This window comes from Palaemon carinicauda, chromosome 25 (genome assembly GCF_036898095.1).
Source record: "Palaemon carinicauda isolate YSFRI2023 chromosome 25, ASM3689809v2, whole genome shotgun sequence".
In the NCBI taxonomy this organism is placed as follows: Eukaryota; Metazoa; Arthropoda; class Malacostraca; order Decapoda; family Palaemonidae; genus Palaemon; species Palaemon carinicauda.
In genome coordinates this window covers 93,367,905-93,389,346 of record NC_090749.1, presented here as the reverse complement: position 1 = coordinate 93,389,346, position 21,442 = coordinate 93,367,905, and the positions used below count along the sequence as shown (strand labels likewise).

The 21,442-nt window shown below is 39.4% G+C and overlaps 1 pseudogene; it reads left to right on the top strand.

The window, feature by feature from the left end:
- LOC137618706 (zinc finger protein 83 pseudogene) overlaps positions 1 to 21,442 on the top strand; it is a 170,562-nt pseudogene that overhangs the window by 73,840 nt on the left and 75,280 nt on the right.

Sequence of the window (21,442 nt, the reverse complement as noted above, 5' to 3'; positions counted from 1 at the left end):
CTGCTTAAACACAAGTAAAGGAATGGCAGCCGGTAGTACTGTAGTACAGATAGGAGGTCCACCGGGTACCTAGATTGGCACCCCTTTCTTTCGCCACTCTTCCCCCTTTACATTAAAGAGTTAAATCTATTCTGGGTGAAGATTGCTATGTGTCGTATCTAAAAAAACGTCCCTGATATTATGCGATATCCTTAACTGGATACTCGCGCCATGAGTTAGAATTCTGGAGACCTTCGGTTTAATTCTCTGGGACTATCACTGTAGCAAATATCCCTTAGAAAGCTACCAAAAGGAACCTTCCATCACCCAAAAATAGATTTTTCGCTTTGCTCAAAATCCGTTTAATGAACGCCACAGTGTGTATGGTGCTGTTGTCCAATGATTTCGCCAAGCAACACCACCGCTGCAATAAATATCTAGACACAAAAGTTATCAGCTGCCAACCTTGGCAATTATAATAAAGACAGAGTTCCAAGTTGGTGGCATAAGAAAACTACAAGCTTAATGCAGAACCCCACAACATTAGGGTTAACAACCTATGCAGTGAGTCAACAGGGTCTGGACATAAATCTCCAACTACCTTCTGATAATAGAGACACAAATGTATTGTTTTTTTTTTTTTTTTTTTTTACCCAAGTGTCCACTGCACTAATATCCTAAGAATCCCTCCCTCCCCATAAATCATTACTTGCCCTCACCTGGAACTTTCAAATTCCTCTACTTGACTCCCTACTGCGTGTAGGGTATTATTGCTGTTACCTGTTAAGAGAAACTATAGGAGATTAAGTCATTTTTAAGGGGCGCTTGAGACTTAACTAAACTTCTGTAGCAAATAAATAAAATTAACAATTTTAAAAGTACAATGATACCTCTGGATACGAAAGTTTCTGCTTACGAAAAATTCAGGATGCGAAAAGTGATTCGAAGATTTTTATGCCCCAGGATACGAATAAAATTTCAGGATACGAAAACTTTATGAGATCCCAACTCTTCGCCGAGAGTAATTTTAAAAAGCGCGCGCCGCCAGACTTTGAACTTGGTAGAATCATTTACAGCCTCCCGCTCACCCATTGGTTATCTCCCTACTCAGACGCTAGCTGACACCATAAGATCCTGCTTTCCTATTGGTCGGCAACTATCCCAGCTTGCCTACGCACGGGCGTTCATCTCTCTCTCTCTCTCTTTTCGTTCCGACCGCGGTATCGTTAACAGACATTGTGTTGTGTGCTTTCGCTTGTTTGACTTAGTGTTAATATACAGTACATTCGTACGCCACGTGTTATCGTTAATAAACATTCGTTACTGTGCACTGTACTGTATTAGTGTTTACTATACATAGATTGTATATAACGTACGTAGTGTATTATATTACGTATTACTGTAGCCATGGGTCCCAAGAATGTTGCCGAAGGAAAGAAGAAGACGATGCTCTCGATGGAGACGAAACTTGAAATCGTTAAAAAGTACGAGTCTGGCATGCGTTTAAGTGCGATCGCCAAGGAGTATGGCCGGAATCCATCTACGATAGGCACCATCCTGAAGCAGAAGGCGGCCATAAAAGCAGCGACATCTTCTAAGGGCGTCACTATTTTCTCCAACAAGAGAACGCACGTGCATGACGAGATGGAGAGGCTGCTTCTTGTGTGGATCAAGGACAAAGAGATCGCAGGAGACACCATCACTGAGACTACAATTTGTCAGAAGGCCTCCGTCATTTTCGGTGATCTTGTGTGTGCTCAGGCCGAAGAAGGGGCAGGAGAATAAACATCCCAGCAGGAACCCTCAGAGTTCAAGGCTTCTCGTGGGTGGTTCGAGAAGTTCAAGAAAAGGACTGGCATCCATTCAGTGGTACGGCATGGGGAGGCAGCCAGCTCGGACACGAAGGCCGCCGAAGCCTTTGTTAAAACGTTCGAAGAGTTGACTCTGCAGGAAGGCTACAGTTCGCAGCAAGTTTTCAATTGCAACGAAACTGGCCTTTTCTGGAAGAAAATGCCTCGTTGGACGTTCATCACGGCGGAGGAGAAGAGGCTACCCGGACATAAGCCTATGAAGGACAGGCTTACCCTTGCTTTTTGTGCAAACGCCAGTGGGGACTGCAAGATAAAGCCCCTGCTGGTGTACCATTCAGAAAATCCCCGAGCCTTCAAAGCCCACAAAGTCATCAAGGAGAACCTTCCCGTGATGTGGAAGGCGAATGCAAAAGCCTGGGTAACGAGGCAACTGTTCATTGATTGGGTGAATGTCTGCTTCGGTCCGACTGTCCGAAAATATTTGGAAGAAAAGCGCCTCCCTATGAAATGTCTGCTGGTGTTGGACAATGCCCCAGCTCACCCTCCTGGCCTCGAGGAATATCTTCTGGCCGAGTATTCCTTCATAAAGGTCCTATATCTACCGCCTAACACCACCCCTCTCCTCCAGCCCATGGACCAGCAAGTTATTTCAAATTTAAAAAAATTGTACACGAAGCATCTCTTCAAGAGATGTTTCCAAGTCACAGAGAGTACAAACCTCACTCTGCGTGGATTTTGGAAAGATCACTTTAACATCGTGATATGCCTCAAACTCATCGATCTCGCTTGGCAGGAAGTTTCGAGGCGTACCCTGAACTCATCTTGGAGGAAGCTGTGGCCTTATGCTGTCTCTGCACGAGACTTCGAGGGGTTCGGGAAGCCTGGAGGCGAAGCCGAGATCGTTGACGATCCTGAACCAATTCAGCAGTCTGAGGTGGCTGACATCATACATCTTGGTATGTCCATGGGGCTGGAAGTTAGCGCGGAGGATATAGATGAACTTATCGAGGAGCACCACGAGGAGTTGACGACGGACGACTTGAAGGAGTTGGAGACGATGCAAGTGAGTGATGTTCAAGAGCAGTTCTCTAGCGGTGATGAGGAGGATGTTACACCTTTGAAAACGGCAGACATCAAGGAAATTCTTGCATGTTTCCATAAAATGGCAGACTACGTTGAAAAGGAACATCCAGAAAAAGTTTATACTAACTGTGCGCTTCAATACTGCAATGACGTTTGCCTAACGCATTTTAGAAATGTGTTGAAAAGTAGGCAGAAACAAGCTTCAATGGATAGTTTCTTATTAAAGAGGCCAGCGGTATTAGCAGGCCAAGACGAAGGTGAAAGTGAAGAAAAGAAACAGAAAAGAGGAAGGGATGAAGAATTAGAAGGTGAAAGTACAGAAAAGAAACAGAAAAAAGTAAGTGATGAAGTAGGTGAAAGTAAAGAAAAGAAACAAAAAAGAAAGTGATGAAGAAGTAGAAGAGATTTAGAAAATATGAAAAACGTAAAGTTATAGAAAAGCAAAAAAAAAAAAAATTAAATTTTAAGTTTTATGTTACCGTTAAGTGTTAAAGTAATTTTTTCTTTCATTTTATAGTTTTCCATACGTAATGTTAAGTGTTAATTATTTTTGCCATTTTTTTATTTCGTAAAGTTTAAGTGTAAATGTGTTAAGTGTGTAAATTACTGTATGTAGTCTGTCACTTGTTACGTTTTCTGCCTTATGATATCCTCCTCTGCCGCGACTTCGCTATCGGACATCGTCTCAATCAAAAGGTAAGTTTCAACTTTTTTGTTACACTAATTAACTGTAACCTTTTTTTTCAGAGTACAGGTATCAATCCTTAATTTAGGTGTACGTACAGGTAACAATACACCTTCACTGATCTAAATGCTTTACATGCAGTACCGTAACTTTTATACAGTAGTAAAGAAAACGGACCGTTTTCTTTGGGCTTGGGGGGGATAACTTGGCTATAACTACATTATTGAATAATTTCATAGTGGTTTCTGGAATGGATTAGGCTGTTTTTAACGGTTGGGTTAATTACTGTATTGAATGATAGAAATGGCTGCATTGCATGTTTATTACTACTGTACAGTTTAGCGTGTTTATGAAAGAAAAGGTGTCTTTTCGTAAGGCTTGGAACGGATTAGGCCATTTACATGTAAAACGTGACTCAGGATACGAAAAAATCAGCATACGAAACCGTATCCTGAACGGATTACTCGAGTATGCTGAGGCATCACTGTAATAGGTATTTATCCTAACATACAAACAATTAGATTTTTTCCCCCACAAACCCTTATTCATTGTAGTGTGAGCAGGGTAGCTCATACTACTCAAATCACCCCCCCCACTAACTAGCAGTGGGGTTGGTACACCTCTCTACAAGTCTTATGGGTAGTTCCCAGCTTTGCCTAAAGTATATTCCCTATAAAGAATTCAAGGTTTGTTACCTACCCCTGGAGGCGACCCTCCTTAGCATTCTAAGATGAACTGAAGAGCTGACAGTTGTCATGGGAGGACTTCTAAGAGAAGGGATAACGCCCATGACGATGTCCTAGAGAGATGGCAGCGACAGCAGACTCCCCGGGCACAAACAGGACAGCTCTGCTTCGTTGGCACACTTTAATCAAACGAAGAAAAACTGCATAGTTAACTGGGAAAATAAAGTTAAATAATTATTTAACAGAAATTCCCCCGGGGAGGAACTCCGAAGAGTAACCCCGAGCGAAAAGCAAAACATAAGAATTAAAAATTAAGTATGCGCTCTCCTCCCCCACTGACATTCACGGGAGAAGGGGAGGGCGGAGAACTGTAACAAAAACAGAATTATAACAGAATTATAATTATGTAATTCATCTAAGAATGATTACAGATAGTAAGAACTACTGACCTCCGAAGGGAAGTGTTCTCCAAGAGAAGCTGAAAAGTTAAAAATACAATTAGATTTCATTAAAAATAATTGAGACAAATAAACAGAGTAGCAACCCAACCCGCAACGGGAAAGAAGCTTCCGTAATAGTACGTAGTAATAGTAAGAGGTGAACGACCTGGAGTAGAGAGAGAGACCGTAGTCAATCTAAACTCCCACATTCCCTTCGCTGAGAATCCAAATTCCCCGTAGGAAAGGAGGAGCAGCGAAGATAATAGATGAATGAAAAAAGTCCAGCGATGACGATTCCCCACGGCGGCCGAGTTAGCGGAAAGCCGAAGGAACTACGGAAGGACCAAGAGGGAGAGGCCGCACCCCATGACGTGAAACCGCGGTGTGTAGTGTCGTACACTACACACACAGCACAAACACTGAAAAGAAAACTTACTACATTTCTATACACAAATATATACATAAAAAAGAATGTTTATATATATATTACAAGTATAAGAAAAAGTAAGTAAAAAGACAAAAAGCATTAATGGCTGTCAAAGAGGCGAGGATGAGAGCGGACACGTCCGATCACCACCTGAGCCAAAGTAAAAGTGGGCTCAGCACAGGTGTGAGGGGGGAGGGGTAGCAAGCTACCCCTCCCTACCCCCCGCTAACTAGCGATAGGGGTAGTAAACCCACGTTAAAATTCTTATGGCTTGTCTTTTCAGCTACGCCGAAAGTAATACCCATATTAAATAGCTAAGGTTTGTATAGTTAGGAAAAATACAAATTATCTCCGAATTTGTCATGTTTTGATTAATGAAGCGGGCGTTTGAGCCCAATGGTGGTGTTTTTGCTCTGCATGCCTCTGGGATGTTGTTAGCTCCTCAGTCCCATTTTGGTTGGCATCGGATAACTAACTTTTGTTGTTCTCTGATTTTGCTGAAGTGATCATTTTAGACCAAGAGCGGCCATAGATTCGGCTTTGTCCTGGAATTGAGGAAAGGACGTGCAATAATTTCACGAGCGAACATCATGTGGATCTTCGCACGATCTGTAAGTACAGTACTCAGGACTTCGCGTGTCCTGAATGCTGGACTTGGGTTACCAAACAATGGTTCGAGTACAGCATGGTTAAACCCTGGAAAGGTATGATGGGTCGTACGCGACCCCTACAGCATTTTCAAAACCTGTTTTTTCCCCATAAATCATCAGCTGTCTCAAATATGGAAGTGATCGACCTGCAAGTGGTGACTAGTCTACATGCCATTGTCTGCTTTAGGACTGATTTTCATCTAACTTCCCTCCTTCCCCGTTTTTTTACCCCCCCAGGGGTCGACCTCGACCCTGAAATACCTTTATAGAGGTAAGTGATCGAACAGCAAAGTTATTACATAATTATAAATTGTCGAACAGTGTTGATACTTGTTTGGTTCTTTATACAGTAGGGTCCCGAATTAAGCGTGTTCGAATTACACGATTCCCCTTTTCCGCGATCGCTATTTTTCAAAAATAAATTTTCTGTATCTGCGAGGCTGTTCAAAGTTCGCGAGTCAAGCACTACAAAATGTATCAAATCTATTGTCTTTTTAAGTATATTGGTAGCCCTAAATATGGTGATTTATAATAAATGTTACAAAACAATATCAACATTACATTTCATTAACATAATTTCATAATGAATAGCCTATTTAAGGATAAAATTCCACATCAACAATGAAATCAACTGTTAACTGTGCGAGTCCAGCTGACAAAATGTAAACAGAAATGTGGTTACGTTCTCGGCAATCTTTATCTTTCTCCAACCTTACGATAATTGTAATGGTAGTGTTAATGATGGTATATTAAAGCATTATTTTCGTTTAGTACAGTATATTTAAAAGCCTTATTTTTCCCTCTGGGCGTTCAAGGTTTTCACGAGTAGACTGGGTTCGTTTATCGGCAGTGAATAGCCTAAACTTCGGTAACGAGTCGTCAATATTTTGTCATATTTTAAACAGTATACATTTGATTTGCAAACATTGGTTTTGTAGAGTAGACGGTAAAATAAAATCTAGAGAGAGAGAGAGAGAGAGAGAGAGAGAGAGAGAGAGAGAGAGAGAGATAAAATCTAGAGAGAGAGAGAGAGAGAGAGAGAGAGAGAGATTTGCTCTCTCTCTCTCTCTCTCTCTCTCTCTCTCTCTAGATTTTATTTTACCGTCTACTCTACAAAACCAATGTTTGCAAATCAAATGTATACTGTTTAAAATATGACAAAATATTGACGACTCGTTACCGAAGTTTAGGCTATTCACTGCCGATAAACGATAACAAAGCCTTTAATGCAAACTAACTGTATCCTTTGATATTCCTCTATATTTATCACGAATTCCTTCTATACCTCCTCAGACACTCTTATTTCAAATATCTAAATTATTCTTATCACAACTAACACCATCTAGTCATTTTCATTCCATTATATCTATTATTCCTCTGGATCTTATTCCCTTTCCTTATTCTGTTTATTCGATGGGATTCGTTTTTCCCTTTACCGTCTTTCAGAATCTATTTTTAGCCACTGGCAACCAAATCCCCCCTTCCCCCGTCTCCTACCGTCTCCCCTGCGAGTCCACCCAGCCTATCTCATCACTCCCCCCACCTTCATCCTCCCCTGTTCTAGGTCTGTAACCTTCTGCGTCATAATCTCTCTCTCTCTCTCTCTCTCTCTCTCTCTCTCTCTCTCTCTCTCTCTCTCTCTCTCTCTCTCTCTCTCTCTCTCTCTATACAATACTTACAAATAGATGAAGAAACCAAAATCGGTTTTCTTGAAGTGTCAATTAAATACAAAACGAAAAAATTATACCGTGTATACATCCATTTCAATCATAGCTTAAAATACGGTAACCGATTTCGTCCGCAAACCACTATTTTTTAGGAAACACCATTCTATTCCAGAAAATTTTTACTCTTTAAATGTCAATTGCGCTATAATAAAAACATGTACTTATGTTGTTAAATTTCGGGTGTGTTTTAAAAATCGAGTATTGCTAACTTATTTTTGTTTTACTTTTGGCTGTGATCACATCAGCTGATGTCTAGCTTCCGCGCGAATACAATAACAAAGAATTGTTTACACCATTTCTTAACTTATTCAAACCATCTATACAGTTAATATTACATAAACACCAATGTGTTATAACCTATCATATTTATTGTTTAGTACTTTAAAACCATCTCTCTCTCTCTCTCTCTCTCTCTCTCTCTCTCTCTCTCTCTCTCACATCGAACGTTATAGCGGTAACCTAATTGTTCGGTGACTTTAAAAATAGGCCTAGTACTTTCTTCTTTTACCTTTTTTGCATATGGATCCATAATTGAGGTGGGTACAAGTTGACTTATAACTGAAGTTAGGAAAAGTATTTTGGATATGGAAAGGACAATTATCTTTCGTAACAGTTTAGAATTATCGTAAGTTATCACTCTGTCATTAGCGGCAGTTTGCTATTGTGGATTAAACGCATAAGGAAAAAAAAATTTCCAGCTTTGCTACGAATTTAGGAATTTATATGGATACGGTAAGTAAAATATTTGTAATAACATAATGTTTACTAAATGTTTGTAATATCATTAGTTATGACTTAGATCATGTGTGTTTAATACATTCGTTTGTTTATTATGATCGAAGATGGAGCGTAAACAAATGGAAGGTTTCCGTTTCAGGCGGCATCATAAAGAAAAACATTTCATAAATGGCATTCATTTCATTTATTTGAAAGTTCTAATAAAAAATAATTAGAACATTGGTAATAACAAATTCAACATATAATCTATACTTGGTAAAATTGCTGTCAATTCAAAAACACAGATGTATAAATGCGTCTGTTTCTTCGTTGTGATCAGAGATAAACTTAAACAAAACATTGGTTGTCGTTTTCTATTGTGCTTTTTAGCGTGTTTAGGAAACGCATGATATAAAATCGCCTTTATTTTGATAATTCTGGATTTTCAATCATACAACAAGCTAGTCTATAGAGTGATGGTTTTGCTATTCACCAGTTGTATTATACAATAGATATGACAAACATTAAAATTTGTCTGTATTTTGGGTTGTGTTATAACGGGAAATATATGGTGTTTACACCTATCCTGGTTGTAATTTTAACCATTTTTCAAGTTATTAGAACTTTAAAGTATATTAAATGTTTTATTTATTTACAAAAACAATTTGATATTATAAAGAAATACAGTATAGTACAAAGAAAGTATTGGAAATGGGTAGTAAACACATTTGAATAGGCAAATTGCTGGTTGCCATGGCCACAATGGAATTATTTCTGTTAGTTGTGTGTTTCGAAATTCGCGATTTTCCATTTACACGGGGTCATTAATCGACCAAATTCTCGCATAATTCGGGACCCTACTGTAGTTGGAAAGTGTGGGTTGATGGTGTGTCTACCACTTGCATGACATTGGTTTTGGCTTAGATGCCATATATTGCCATGAGGTCCATTTTCCCTCAAATGCTAATTTCTGAATTTTTTTTATTTTTTGCAAATTTCTGATTTTTTTCTATTCATTTTGAATTTATCTTTAATAATGGCCAGCAGGCAGTATTCCCTCGGCATGGATGTCATCAACACACTTCTAATGGAGTTAAAAAGAGATGTTGATGATAAATCATGAAATTTGGACAAATTTTTTTGGCCAAAAAAGTTACCCTTTTTTTCTCATTTCAGATCTTGACTTCTATAGGTCCAACTCATTTCCAGCAATTACACGCTGTTGCTTTGCCATCTAAGAAGGTGTCCCTAAAGGGATTTATGTGTATATGTATACACTATTTCTATTTTTTGTGAATATTTACGTCAAGTCTTTTTTTTTGTATACTTAAATTTTTAATATTTCCAATAAATAGTTATTTTGTAGATGGGTATCATTTATATTTTCAGTAGTTTTTAGCATTCTTTGAAGTATTTTTAGCAAGTCAAACAATACCGATTAATGCATAACTAAATTTTTCCTGAATTTTTTTTGGAGTCGGGGTCGCGCGCGACTGAGTGTACCTTTAAAGGGGTGTCCGAGTAGCGTACCTATCCAGGGTTGAAGAAAATGAAGACGGCAATAAAAGACAAGCATTCTGGCTCATGGGAATTTGATACATTGCTTTCGGCTTCGCACATTTCACACACGTCGAAGCGAACACAAGAAGATATTCAAGGAATGGAAAATCCATTGTCGAAGGTTAATGACAAGTTGGCAAAGGAGTTGTGGTCTTCCTTTGTATGGAGTAAAATTCCATCATTAGAGAACTTCTAGAAGTTGTAAAAAATGCTCTTCTGGATGACAAAGAGTTGTCAAGTCTCCTGGTTCCCTCTCTCTCCACATCCTCCTTCAACTCTTTCATCAGTCCCAGGTCCAAGTTTCTCTCCCCCGGACGCTCTTCCTTATTCCCTTGCTACAAGAACATGGAATATAATTGGACCTGTTGCATCAGTGGATAGAACACTAAGTTACTAAAAAGACATCATGATCGTACACCTTCCCAGGATAGGGAGGAGCAAGAAGTGAAACGAAAGATCGCCAAAAGATCGGAATTGGCCTCTGATTGGGACCCAAAGTCCTCTTTGTCTAACATAATCGTAGTACTCACGAAGGTCTCTCGCTGTAATAATCGTCAATATGAAGAAGAGTTCCATGTGACGTATTCAAGTTTACTCGCCCATCTTACAGTTACCAAAAGATCATCGTCAATACATGGATGATCCTTTTAAAGTTTGTGATTTTTTGTTACAGGAATAACTGTGAGTAGTGCTGGCTACTTGTTCTGAGGGTAGAGTTTGATAAGAAGAATAGAAAGAAAACTAAGAGAGATTCGTCAGCTTTTGACGTGATAACGTCCAAGCTTATGCCAAAATAACTCTTTAGTAGGTCCCTTCTCATGCCTTCGTGACCTATTGTTTCTCCTTCAGATTCCTCTAGGCCTAGGTTCTTGGGAGGAATTCGTTTAGGGGGGGGGGGAGAGATAGAACCCAGGCTTGTGCTGGGAGCATACTTCATGAAAAATTGAAAAATCACCTTTTCCAGCAAAGGAATTCTGTACTCCTTTAAATTTCTTTTGAAGTCTTCATTCTGCTGTACTGACTGACATCTGGGAGCACTTACCCTATGGAAGTTTTGGCCTTCCTTGGGCATCCCTGGTGTTCCATCTGTGGAGGCGCCAGATGACATGACATCCACCGGCGTGATTTTGTCTGCTGTTGAGAAGAATTGCTGTTGCCATCTCCCATGATCTCAACTTTGAAGACTGATAACGAGAAGAATCGTACGCGTTTCTCTTCCCTGTCTATTTCTTTTTCTTCTTGAACCCTTCAACATCATCCTCCACTGCGGACTCTTTTGATGCCATGTCTTCTACCCAAAAGAAGTAGTCGTCAAAGTTCAATAAGACCGTTCCGTCGCAGTCTCGTGAGATTCCAATCGATCACTCCGCACGTACAGTACAAGCGAGAGAGACATTGGCATTCCGAGAACCAACCCCGCTCGTTAAATTTCAACGGCTCTTCCGGCTTCATTGGAATCATTCTGTACTCCTATTAACCCTGGATAGGTACGCTACTCGGACACCCCTTTAAGGGTATACTCTGTCGCGAGCGACCCCGACTCCAAAAAAAATTCAGGAAAAATCTAGTTATGAATCAATCTGTATTGTTTGACTTGCTAAAAATACTTCAAAGAATGCTAAAAACTGCTGAAAATATAAATGATACCCATCTACAAAATAACTATTTATTGGAAATATATTAAAAATTTAAGTATACAAAAAAAGACGACGTAAATATTCACAAAAAATAGAAATATACATATACACATAAATCCCTTTAGGGACACCTTCTTAGATAGCAAAGCAACAGCGTGTAATTGCTGGAAATGAGTTGGACCTATAGAAGTCAAGATCTGAAATGAGAAAAAAAGGGTAACTTTTTTGGCCAAAAAAATTTGTCCAAATTTCATGAATTTTTTTGGATACCCAAATGAAATAGGAAGAGGCTAATTTTTTTATAGAATAAACTCATATTATCCTAGAACAGAAATACATAATAAAATGTGCACTAAGATGTAATTTACTGTTATAACAGGGGCAAAATCTAAAGGTCATTTTTTGACGGCCTAGTTTCACAATGTAAATTTCTTATGAAAATCATTGTATCTCCTATAAAATATGATATTTATGCATTAAAATATACCAAAATATCACGAATTCTATACAGAACAAGAATATATAGAGATATGCCAACTTACCTTTCGGGTATGTCAACAAAATGGCTGCAAACCGCAACAACTCTTACAGCCTAATCTACCACTTGAAATGAAGAATGGGGTTGCAAGCTCCATATTATCATCAACATCTCTTTTTAACTCCATTAGAAGTGTGTTGATGACATCCATGCCGAGGGAATACTGCCTGCTGGCCATTATTGAAGATAGATTCAAAATAAATAGAAAAAAATCAGAAATTTGCAAAAAATAAAAAAAAATTCAGAAATTAGCATTTGAGGGACAATGGACCTCATGGCAATATATGGCATCTAAGACAAAACCAATGTCATGCAAGTGGTAGACACACCATCCACCCATACTTTCCAACTATAAAGAACCAAACAAGTATCAACACTGTTCGACAATTTATAATTATGTAATAACTTTGCTGTTTGATCACTTACCCCTATAAAGGTATGTCGGGGTCGAGGTCGACCCCTGGGGGGGGGGGGGGGGGGGGGTAAAAAAACGGGGAAGGAGGGAAGTTAGACGAAAATCAGTCCTAAAGCAGACAATGGCATGTAGACTAGTCACCCCTTGCAGGTCGATCACTTCCATATCCGAGACAGCTGATGATTCATGGGGAAAAAACAGGTTTTGAAAATGCTGTAGGGGTCGCGTACAACCCATCATACCTTTCCAGGGTTAAGAGACTCAGGTTTGTATGGTAGTTTGGAAAAAATAGGATTACTTTTGAAATTTGAGACATAAAGTAGCTTCAAAATTTATTTGCTCCTACAAATGCATATTGATCTCTACTATGGGTATATTACTCTGGCCTAGCTGGAAAATGAGCCATAATCTCGCGTAAAATGTTTTTGGCTTTTTTTCCAGCTGAGCCAGAACAATATAACCATAGTATAGACAAATGGTTTGTGGTTGGGAAAAATAAAAATTATTCCAAATTTGTCATTTATCTCTAGGTATGCATTCCTGTGTCCTTTACCGCCTCAACCATCCCTTTCAGTTCGGAGACAAAGATCAAGAGTAAAGAGTCTTTGACAGAAGAAGGGACGCGGCTACTGTGCAGACTCACATGCACTACATATCTCATTAATGAATCAATGGCCCTTACAATATTGCTGCAGACGTACTCAGGTTTGTATAGACTCTGGGAGAAATAAAAAACAGAATTAGAATGGTAATTGTTCCTTAACGAGTGCAAACCTACGCTATTTATAGGGGCATTACTTTAGAAGAATCTGAAATGATGAGCGATTAAAATTTAGCGAGGGTTAACTACCCATCCCGCTAGTTAGCGGGGGTTAGGGGTGTAGCTAGCTACCCCTCTCATTCACACACCTGTGACTGTGCTTCACTTGACTTTTGGCTTGGAAGGTGAGCGGTTGTTGCCGCTTTTCCTCCTCGCCTATTTTGGACTGCTATTAATCTTTGTCTTTTTAACTTATGTTTTTCTCTTCTATATATATGGAAACATTCTTAATGTTTATACAGTAGAACCTCACAATAATGGACTAATAAGGGGAATGGGTGTCCGGTACCGCTGATGATTATCCTTACTTTCCAGGATACTGATGTACCTATCCATGTTATTACTGAAAATGAGAGGATTAAAGTTTGCCCTTTCAAGCAGAAGTCACTACAATGCTTGAATTGTTTTAAAGTTGGAAACCCATCTAAAGTTTGTAAAAATGAAAAAATTCATGGCACTTCTTCCAAATCTTACCATGGAGAGTGTACCCTAAAAGCCATGTGTATAAAAACAGCAATTCTAATAATAACTCCAGTGGTAGGAACTATGAGCTGTATAAGTTGGAAGAAGCTGCATTCAACAAATCCAGTTTGGAACATATAAGTGTGGGACATGCAAAAAGACTGCTGAATAGATCAACTGGCTATGCAAAGGCCTTAAAATCAAAAGGAAATTTACCACAGGAGACATCAAACCCACCTAGTACTGCCAGTAGTTCCAAGAAAAGAAATACGTCATCTAATAATAAAGTGGTGCATGATGAGGTAAGCATATTGCCTTCTGAGGCTTTGCCATGGCGTATTAAAACTGGGGCATTGCCCATCTCTGTACAACCTTTGCGCCCCCCCCCCCCCCTTACCAACAATAGTACTAACCTCTCTGAGGTTATGTCCTTGCCTGATTTGATAGAGGTTCCTCTTGAAACCAAGATACCAGGTGCACCTGTAGTGGGAAAGCTGCGCACACAGCAAATTCCACCCAGACAACGGACCTCACTGAGAAAGTTGACAATCTTGCTTTGAACATGGATGGACCCAAAAGCAGAGAAAATGATATACGCTGACAAAGTTAAGGAAAAAAATCTGTGTAATTAAATCAACAAATACAACTACTAAAATTACTGAAAGAAAAAACTGAGGTCGAACAGACAATTAAAGATACAGTAGGCCCCCGCCATACGACATTAATCCGTTCCGGAGTTGGTATCGTATGGTGAAAATGTCGTATGGCGGGTAATAGAATAGCTAATGCGTGAAAAACCCCTGGTAAAACCCTTGAGGATTAGAATGTAAGAAAATAGTATAGTAAGCACTGTACTACAGTATACTTATATATAATATACATGTACTGTACAGTATATAATTAAGTAACATTATAAATACAAATTATATACTGTACAGTACTGTAAAGGAAAAATTAAATCTTATTTACCTTTGGAGTGATGTGACTTGAGCTGGTAGTGGGTGGAGGCAGAGGGGGGAGGAGATGGCAGATATAAAAACGTATCAATGCTAATTTTGTTATGTACACTTAATAATAAATTTATTCTCACTATTAAACACTTAAAATTAAAAATGCTTTTTTTATTATTTTTGTCCTTTGAATTTTTATTTTTTTATTTTTTTAGAACTTGAAAAATTACTCTTTTTTTTTATCTTTTTTGATAGAATCACTATTATTGTCTTTGCTTTCTGACACTTCTCTTTTGGAGAAATATCTATCCAAAGAAGCCTGTTTCTGACGATTCCTCAACACATTCCTAAAATGACTCATACACTTATCATTAACACTATGCATAAGACGACTTGTGTGAAGTTTTTCTGGGTGTTTCTTTTCAATGAAACTCGTAAGGTTTTCATACCAACCGATAGCTTCCCTTATTTCTGCCGATGTCGTTTCTTCAGTCTCCCCCCCCCGTCCTTGTCACCACTAGAGCTGTGCTCTTCTTGAATGATGGTCAACTGCATTGCCTCCAACTCCTTTAAGTCTTCAGTCGTAAGCTCCTCCTTTTGGTCCTCGATAAGGTTATGGACGTCAGCCTCATCGACAACATGCCTCATGGACCTCCCGATTGAAATTATTTCCTTAACATCACCCTCAGGGGCAGGATCATCAACGGCCTCGTCTTCGGTTGAGGGATCGAAACCTTCAAAGTCTCGTTCTGCTACAACAGCTGGCCACAGTTTCTTCCATGAGGAGCTCAAGGTGTGCCGTGAAACCTCATCCCAAGCTGTGTCGATCATCTTCAGGCATTGAACGATGTCAAAATGCCCCTTCCAAAATTCACGGAGGGTGAGTTGAGTGCTTTCAGTCACTTCGAAGCATCTTCTGAACAGATGCTTCGTGTAAAGCTTCTTGAAGTTGGCAATCACTTGCTGGTCCATAGGCTGGAGGAGAGGGGTGGTGTTTGGTGGCAGATAGAGAACCTTAATGAAGGAGAAGTCAGGATGAATGATCTCCTCGAGGCCAGGAGGGTGAGCAGGGGCATTGTCCAACACCAGGAGACATTTCAGAGGAAGATCGTTCTCTTCTAAATAGTTCTTGACAGCAGGACCGAAGCAGACGTTTATCCACTTAATAAATATGGTCCTCGTGACCCAGGCCTTAGCATTAAACCTCCAAAATACCGAGAGCCTCTCCTTCATGATATTTTGTGCCTTGAAGGCACGAGAATTTTCTGAGTGGTATACCAGTAGGGGCTTGATTTTTAAGTCCCCACTGGCATTTGCACAAAATGCGAGCGTAAGTCTGTCCTTCATTGGTTTATGGCCAGGAAGTTTCCTTTCTTCAGCTCTATTATATGTGCGGCGGGGCATTTTCTTCCAGAAAAGGCCAGTTTCATCGCAGTTCAAAACTTGCTAAGGAATGTAGCCTTCTCTGGAAATTACATTCTCAAACTTCTTGAGGAATTCTTCTGCTACTTTCTTGTCAGAACTGGCCGCCTCTCATGCCTGACGACTGAGTGAATACCAGTCCTCTTTGTAAACCGATCAAACCACCCATGAGAAGCCTTGAACTCTTGGGGGCTTGCTGCGACGTTCCTTCGCCTCCGCCATCTCTCTGGGCTTCCACGAGATCAGCAAAGATGGCGCTCGCCTTGTGCAAAATTACCGATTGCGTGAGTGTATCACCAGCGATTTCCTTCTCTTTAATCCACAGAAGGAGGAGTCTCTCCATCTCATCGTTGATTGAGGTCCTTCCACTGGCAAGGTCAGTCATGCCTTTAGAAGACTTACTTGCTTTAATGGCTTCCTTATTCTTAATAATTGTACCAATCGTAGATTGGTTACGGCCATACGTACTAGGGAGGGTAACTATGCGCATGCCTTCTTCATATTTCTTTATGATCTCCGGCTTCATTTCCATAGTTATCATCTTCTTACTTCTGCCTTTAACATCACTAGCAATCTTGGGACCCATGGCTAATGAATTAAAGTTATAATTAAGCACTAAAATGCACAAAAAATAACAATATCGCAAGTACTCACACGAGATCAAGTCTTTACGAAACGCACACGAGATTCTGAACTGAGCGCAGGTATGACAAAGAGAGAGAGAGGCAGCATCTCTCATGCATTGTGGGAGGATTTTTGGCCAATAGCGTATCGGCATCTTAGTGACGCCGTGATGCCGACCAATAGAAGACCAGCTTCTTAGTGACGTATGCAGTGACGTATGAGCGTGGTGGTAAGCTACTGACTCGCACAGTCATACGCGTAGAAACCGCCAAATTTGAGTTTCGGAATTCAATTCCGTAAGGTGGGGAAAATGTCGTAACGAGGGGACGAAAAAAAATCGTATTCCACACCGTAACATGAAAAAACGTAAGCTGGGGACACCGTCTGCTGGGGGTCTAGTGTATTCCAATACTTAACCCGAGGTCAACTTCAAATGGAAATGTTGTTGTAAACTTTACTAACAAAATGATCAGAGAAGAGGCTGAAAACAAAATTCAGACATTGGTTGTCGACACTGAAACGAGAGAAATTGGAAAATTAAAACCAAAATCAATGATATGCAATGTGTACAATGATGAAGATGAAGTACAAAATGCCTTAATTCAAAGAAATTATTACCTAGACCAAATCCAAAACATAGAAGAGAAGATGAGTGTGGTACTGAAGAAAAATGTTGCAGGTGGGACTACTCACTATGCGTTGAAATGTGATCCTGAAGTTCGAAAGGCTATTCACGATAATCATGACAAAGTTATGTTGCGATGGGGTACATATGACATTCCTGATAGATAGCACGTGATCACCTGCCACCACTGTCAGAGGTATGGACATCTCGAAAAAGATTGCAAGTTTAAAACTGATGATAAAATCTGCGGGAAATGTTCAGGAAAACATTCCACCAAGGAATGTAACTCGCAAATGCCAAAGTGTATTAGCTGCACAAACTCAAACAAACCAAATGACCATACAGTAAATTCAAGAGATTGCAAAGCTTTTGAGTTGGAATTGAAAAGATTAGCAGATAATACTGATCTTGGATACTAAGGATGTCATAAACTGTGGCTACTTGAATAAAACTATCCAAATTCGAGAATTGATAAACGGGAAATACATGCACATGCTAGCATTGTCTGAAACATGGTTAAATAACTTTGTCAAGGCTAAGATCACTGAAATGACGCCCCCCCACACATAACTTCTTTCACATTCCAAGAGAGGGTAGGTCTGGGGGGGTTGGGTGTTGGACTCTATTCATAAAGTTTACTCAAATATCAAAATGTTAAAAAACGGATTAAAACCAAAATCAATGATATGCAATGTGTACAATGATGAAGATGAAGTACAAAATGCCTTAATTCAAAGAAATTATTACCTAGACCAAATCCAAAACATAGAAGAGAAGATGAGTGTGGTACTGAAGAAAAATGTTGCAGGTGGGACTACTCACTATGCGTTGAAATGTGATCCTGAAGTTCGAAAGGCTATTCACGATAATCATGACAAAGTTATGTTGCGATGGGGTACATATGACATTCCTGATAGATAGCACGTGATCACCTGCCACCACTGTCAGAGGTATGGACATCTCGAAAAAGATTGCAAGTTTAAAACTGATGATAAAATCTGCGGGAAATGTTCAGGAAAACATTCCACCAAGGAATGTAACTCGCAAATGCCAAAGTGTATTAGCTGCACAAACTCAAACAAACCAAATGACCATACAGTAAATTCAAGAGATTGCAAAGCTTTTGAGTTGGAATTGAAAAGATTAGCAGATAATACTGATCTTGGATACTAAGGATGTCATAAACTGTGGCTACTTGAATAAAACTATCCAAATTCGAGAATTGATAAACGGGAAATACATGCACATACTAGCATTGTCTGAAACATGGTTAAATAACTTTGTCAAGGCTAAGATCACTGAAATGACGCCCCCCCACACATAACTTCTTTCACATTCCAAGAGAGGGTAGGTCTGGGGGGGTTGGGTGTTGGACTCTATTCATAAAGTTTACTCAGATATCAAAATGTTAAAAAACGGATTTTGAGCAAAGCGAAAAATCTATTTTTGGGTGAGATAGCCATGTCGTCTTGATGGAGAGCTTACCCTCTTTCCTGACCCAACGTTTCTCGCCAAGAATGAGCTTCCCACCAAAAGGTGGGGCCCCTGGAGAATCTGCCCTCTGAAGGAAGATGTCTCTCTCTATATCCAGTGGAGAGTCTAAAGGTCTATCTTCGAAGAACTTCAGACTTCGGCGGAGGACAGCTCTTTAAAGGAGAAACAGCGGGTCCGAAAACAAATACTAGTACTACTGTATAACATATTTGAAGAATTCAGTGCATTCATTGTGATGATTATCATGGAGAAAAATGAATTAGTTATTTTTGGAGACTTTCATCTTTGGATGGATGATGCATCAAATCTTGACGGTCTGGTATTTAGTGAGTTATTAGAATCATATCAATTAGTGAATAGTGTCGACGGTACAACTACTTTAACTGGGCATACGTTGGACCTAGTTTTGAGTGATGTAAAGAATAACATTGTATCTGATATAAATGTTGGAGAGAAATGTATTATCTGCCCAGTGCACAAACTTATTACATTTAGTCCATCTCTACAGAAACTTACAGTAGTAAAGAAATATAAACTTTAGACAAATGAAATTTTTCTCCTACCAATGTCTGTTGGGAGCTATGTGGGTTAACTGTCTTATGGCCACTTATGATAAAGTGAGTAAAGAAAAAATGATACCATGTGCCTACTGATGGAAAAGACTACAACTGTTAAAGACCAATCTTCTTGGTTTGATGGAGAGACTAGTGAAAAAAACTGCTATGTGTCAATACAACTACCTAATGAGAGAGAAAAAAAGTGAATTCTATAAAAGAAAGATCTGCAAAGCAGCAACAGACATAAATAAGTTATTTTTAAACACAAGACTTACCCTGTAGTTATATATATAGCTTACGTCCCCGACGTCAACGGCAGAAAATTCGAAACTCACGCCAACCGCCAGTTGGATAGCCAGGTGTACCACCCCTGCACCCTAGCGAGGTACCTGGGAACCATTTCAGTGACCCTCATATATTCCCTGCCGTCGCTAGCGGCGACACGTGAATTCTACTCCGTCATTACTGATCGTTTTTTTGGTGAAGTACAAATCTTTGGTTATTGACTCCCCCTTGTTTTTGATCTCGCTTTGGATATTTCTTGATTTTGTTTGGATTAGATGATTTTTGACCTTTGCTTGTCTGAATTCTCTTAAATTTTTCAAAATGGCCACCCCCCTATAACTTTTAGGTTATGTGTGACTAGTGGGTGTAAGAACCGTATAGCTAAAGCCTCTCTTGACCCCCATTCTCCCTGTGTTGCATGTAGGGGGTAAAGAGTGTGATTTAGGTGATCGCTGTGACGAATGTGTTTTGCTGTCAGAGCATGAATGGATTGATTTTGATAATTACAGGCGTAAACTCAAAAGGGATAGATTGAGGCGTTGTTGTTCTTGCTCTTCTAGAGATATTTCCTCCTCCCATGTCATTAATCCTATTCCTTCACCTGTACAGTGAACCCTCGCTACTTCGCGGTTCGACCATCGCGGATTCACTACTTCGTGGGTTTTTTCCATAACCCATATATATATATACATATCCCGGATTTTCCGGAAATTTAGAAAATACCGCGATATCTGAAGACCCCAAATACGATATTTCGTCACCTGTAATTCCATTAATACTGTAATTAGTAATATCTGCTCTTACTGATTGTTCATTGCATTACATATGATATATAATTCAGCACAGAAAGAAATAAAACACGAAAAGAGAATGTGATCATACGATAATTCAGTACTATATACAGTACGTAGTAAAATTAAATAGAAAATGAAACGCAAATCAGATGCAGTCATACCATATTAGAATGGTGTAAGGCTGCTGATGGCTACTACTGTACTACAAATGTAATGGATGTGCTTCTTTTCCATGAATCTTTTGTATGTATACGTACGTAGTACTGCATCCAATAATATTCTTTGTTGCAAAAATCACATTTCGAATAAGCGTGAGAGAGAGAGAGAGAGAGAGAGAGAGAGAGAGAGAGAGAGAGAGACTCGCATCCTACAACAAAAGCATAAAATAGCATACGTAAAGCTATTATTATTATTGTTATTATTATTATTATTGTTGTTGTTGTTAATAAAATTATTATTGTTATTATTATTATCGTTATTATTATTATTATTACTGTATTATTATCATTATTTATTATTATTATTATTAATACTGTACGTACAGTATACGCGGGGTATCTTGTACTTTGTGAGTTGGTAACCTACGCATCATATAAGACGGGTTGTGATTGGTTCAAGCGCTAATAGATGACGAATCAGAACTCAAGTTTTGTTATCTAGCCTGTAATTGGTGTTTTGCCCGCATCTCCAACTCGCAGCATCTAGGTTCTCGCGGCGGCCACTTTCTCTTACGCCGTATCGCTGAGTAGACGTTCTTAAGTTTGTGAACTTTAATCTGTGCTTTGTGCGACTGTTTTAAGTTGAACTTTTTGTTGAACTTTCTGTTAAATCCTACTGTACAATGCCTCCCAAGCGTTCTGCTTCTACTAAGACTGGTAGTAAGCCTAAACGCCACCGAAGGATGATGACGAATGCTGAGAAGGTGACGCTTCTCGATATGTTAGAAGACGGTAGAAGTTACGCGGCCGTAGCGCGCCATTTTGGAATCAACGAATCCACTGTTCGCTATATCAAGAAGGACGAGGCGAACATTAGAAAGACGGCTGCAATCACC